We start from the raw sequence: 3,585 nt of genomic DNA on the forward strand, positions 1-3,585 counted from the left end.
ACTCATTACTCTGTAAGGAAGTTCTTTCTACCTTACAAGAATGTGAATTGTTTAGGAAGTGCAGGCTTGGTATGAACATTGACTTCTAGGGTCAGAGAGTAAGCAGGAATGTTGGCCTCAGAAGTCCATTTATCCTGACTTTTCATTCAGTGCTCTTTTCATGAAACTCCAGTGGAAATAGCTGACTATGAATTGGTCTAAAGGAAACTGGCTTGGCAGAACTCTGGAGGGGAAGTCCTAATTCAAGCCAGGGGAAAGAGAACAAATGACATCAAGGGAAGTTGTGAAACCTAATCCAGTAGAGAAGTGTGCAGAGCTCCTGACTACCTCCTAAGACTGGGACAGAAAGTTCTTGGTCCACTTTTGGGTCATAGGGCTTGTTTACTAGCAAATATTTCCTCCTTTGTTCCTCATCCTCCTCTCCTGGGTTCCAGAGCTTGCAGGTGGCCCAGACATACGCTATTAGCACACAGGGGAAAATATTTAAAAGCTATTGTCCTATTTTTGAATCAAACAAATTAAAGAATTTATAATAAATCACAAGTGATTCTACAAAAAAATCACAGTGATTCTGTAATTATCCTCAATCCTAGCGAGTCAATAACATGTCACTTTCAAAAAAACAAAAAATCTTAGGACATTATTTCAAAGTGATACAAACATTTCACTTGTAATTAAGCAACAGATTCTTCTCTCTAATCAAGTGCAGAGCTTCTGTAAAGACTTTATTTGTATTTTGTACATTCTTTTCACAGTATCCACCACTCTAGGATATCACCACTCCCCTTTAGTGCCTTATGAACTGAAAATCTATAAAAAGGATATGCTATGTATGAAAGCCAACCACATCTGGGGATCAGGGCCTGACATTCAGCTCCTGCTCACCAGCCCCTAAAGTGAAAGCTTACTGTGGACGTTTCTGGTCCACCGATGCGCATGGAGTTCTCAGTCACTATTTCTCGAGAGACCTGTGAAGGAAATCATCCTATTCCTACAATAGCAGAAGAAACTCTAGTGACCCAAACTTGTTTTAAGCATGACTGAACATCCAAGGATAATGAGGCGCGTGAGAAATGCCAGCAGCATTAGAAAGAATAAGCAAGGCCAACATATAGAAAAACCGACTCGAGGAGCTAGAGATAACAATCTGGGTCGTAAACTATTCCCGGTCTACATCTAACAAGTTCCATCAGTACAACAGCCTTGTGGGGCAGGTGCTGTACCACCCCGTTCTGCAGATGAAGGCAGTAAGGCAGTCCACCCGCCTCTCCCTCCCGCACGCTCACAGGCCCAGCACCAAGTGCGGGGGACCATCTCCTGGTTCTGCAGTGCCCCCTGCACAAACACCTAGGCCGCCTGCCCACAGTGGCCCCAGTGATTCTGTGAAAAAAGTTGGTTGTGGCACAGAATGATGGCTATTTTTCTACTTCAGCCAGAATTCAACCTTTTCAGCTTCAAAACTGGAAGCAGAAAGTTAGTTGGACTAAGAAAGCAAAGTTCATACATACAGCAGGAAAATTTTAAAATCAAGTTATTAACAGACAAAGATGAACACAGTCATTTCCACAATCAAAAAAAAAAAAGACTTCAGAATTGAGCACAGTGTGGTGGAAGAAGTGAAAAATAAATCATCAGCAGGAAAATAGAAAGAGCAAAAATCCAGCAGCAATTGGCCAAAATACACGATGTAGAGACTTCAGCATCAGTTAAAAGAAGTGACGCGTACATCTGATTTTGTTGAAAAGCTCAGAGAAATAACAGAAACAACAGAGAACACCATGAACACTTTAAATAAGAGCAGAGGTTGACATATAAAGAGCTTATTAAAGAAGAGAAAGCAACTAATAATGAGTCGAGTGCCATATCCAGAAAAACTGACACATGGGCTTTGAGTCCCTCAGAAACACAGAGAGCTTTCAGAGCAACGTCCAGTGAAGCTCCTGCAGTCATCACGTCCTCTTCCAGAAGAAATGGTAGATTCTGGAAAACTCTTTCAGCAAATGGGGGGGTGGGGGGCAGGTGAGGGGTGGACGACAAAGACATGGGGTGGTTATGATCACCAGACCTTTGTAAAAGTGAGAAACAAACACAGACAGATGCTAACACTTACCGGAGAAATTCTAGAACATCAGCCCGGAAGAACACAGGATGAGGTGCATGAGACGCTGTATAAAATTTCTGACTCTACAAGAAAGACAGAAGAGTCTACTCAGAATTGGAAAACTAAAAGCAGCAAAAAAGGAGGAAAATTTCAAGTTAAGGACAGAGGATATGCTTACACTTCTTCACAATAAAACAAGATGATGATCAAAAATAAAAAGAGAAAAAAGAAGAAACAGAGACTGCCAGCAGAAGCTTGGAAAACCAGAAAGTATACAAATGTCAACGAAATATCTTTCTTACATTTTAAATAAGTTAAAAGAGGAGGAAGAGAACAAGGAGCAGAAAGAGCACCAACGCCAGTTTAGACTAAAATTACTTTAGAAAGTTATACCCAGGAGAAGAAAAAAATTGGAAGGACTTTTGAGGCTTGAAAAGGAGATAAGGGAAAAGGCAGAAAAGAAGGAAAAAAAGGAAAACTGCTGCTGATAAAATTTCCAGGTGTCAAGAAAGAGATTTACACAAACTTGAATGGAAAATGCTAAATAGACAGGCAAAGGAAAATGAAAAGGCAGAAAAACAAAGAGGACTGGAAAAATCAAGAGTGAAAACACATTCGTAGAGATCCCTGTGGGCTTTACAAACTTATCAAAGGTTGGAGAGAGCGGACCACAGATACGGGGGGACCGTCAAATTCTGGCCACCTGTACGAATTCCACCTGGCGTGACTCCAACCTGGAGACAAGGAGACTAGAGAAGAACACGAGATCATGAAACTGCTATTGTTAGCACACTGGGTTACCGTGGGAAGTACAGTGACTCACCATGTTCTTTAAATATCACTAGCCTAATCAGTTGATTATTAATTGTGCCCTCCGTGAATTGACAGGTGTGAAGTTCCATACTGACACTGCCATTAGTATTTCCTGTTTATACCAAGAGGGTATTAGTTTATATGTTGGCCTATTACTGATATAAAGCTATTGAAATAAGACTATGTTGCAAACATTATTTCATTTAATGCACTGAAGATTTTTTTTTATGGCATAACAAAATTAATTGGGACAATTTTAGAGCACCATTTTTTAAAAACAAAATTCACAACTTTTAGAACTTGGAGGTAAGTTAGCTTCAGCAACAAAAATGTAGGTTTTTCTTTTAGAGTTATAAAGTAAGTTAATGCTTTTTCTAAGTTTAACTTGGTAGTTTGGCAATTACTGCATTTTTCTACAGCAAGCATTTTGTATTTGCTGATGAAATGAAAAAGAAAAGATGCTAAAGTACAGACAAGCTCCCCAAGGACACTGAGCGGTACAGAGCTGACCCAGACCAGCCGGCCGGGTCTGGGGCTCATCTTCCCCACCTTGCAGGCAGCCTCCTCTGCAGGGGACTGCAAAAGTCTAGCTTGTGCTCTCATGGACCCCAAGGAGGTACCACAGCCTGAAACAAGAACAGGATGCTCTGAGAAAGGCACGGACAGACCAG

The 3,585-nt window shown here is 40.9% G+C and overlaps 1 pseudogene; it reads left to right on the forward strand.

Annotated features, from left to right (window-relative positions):
* The first annotated feature begins 930 nt into the window (after positions 1-930).
* On the forward strand, positions 931-2,861 carry LOC103554453 (coiled-coil domain-containing protein 112-like; annotated as a pseudogene).
* Positions 2,862-3,585: the final 724 nt, after the last annotated feature.

The sequence above is a fragment of the Equus przewalskii genome, chromosome 19 (genome assembly GCF_037783145.1).
Source record: "Equus przewalskii isolate Varuska chromosome 19, EquPr2, whole genome shotgun sequence".
In the NCBI taxonomy this organism is placed as follows: Eukaryota; Metazoa; Chordata; class Mammalia; order Perissodactyla; family Equidae; genus Equus; species Equus przewalskii.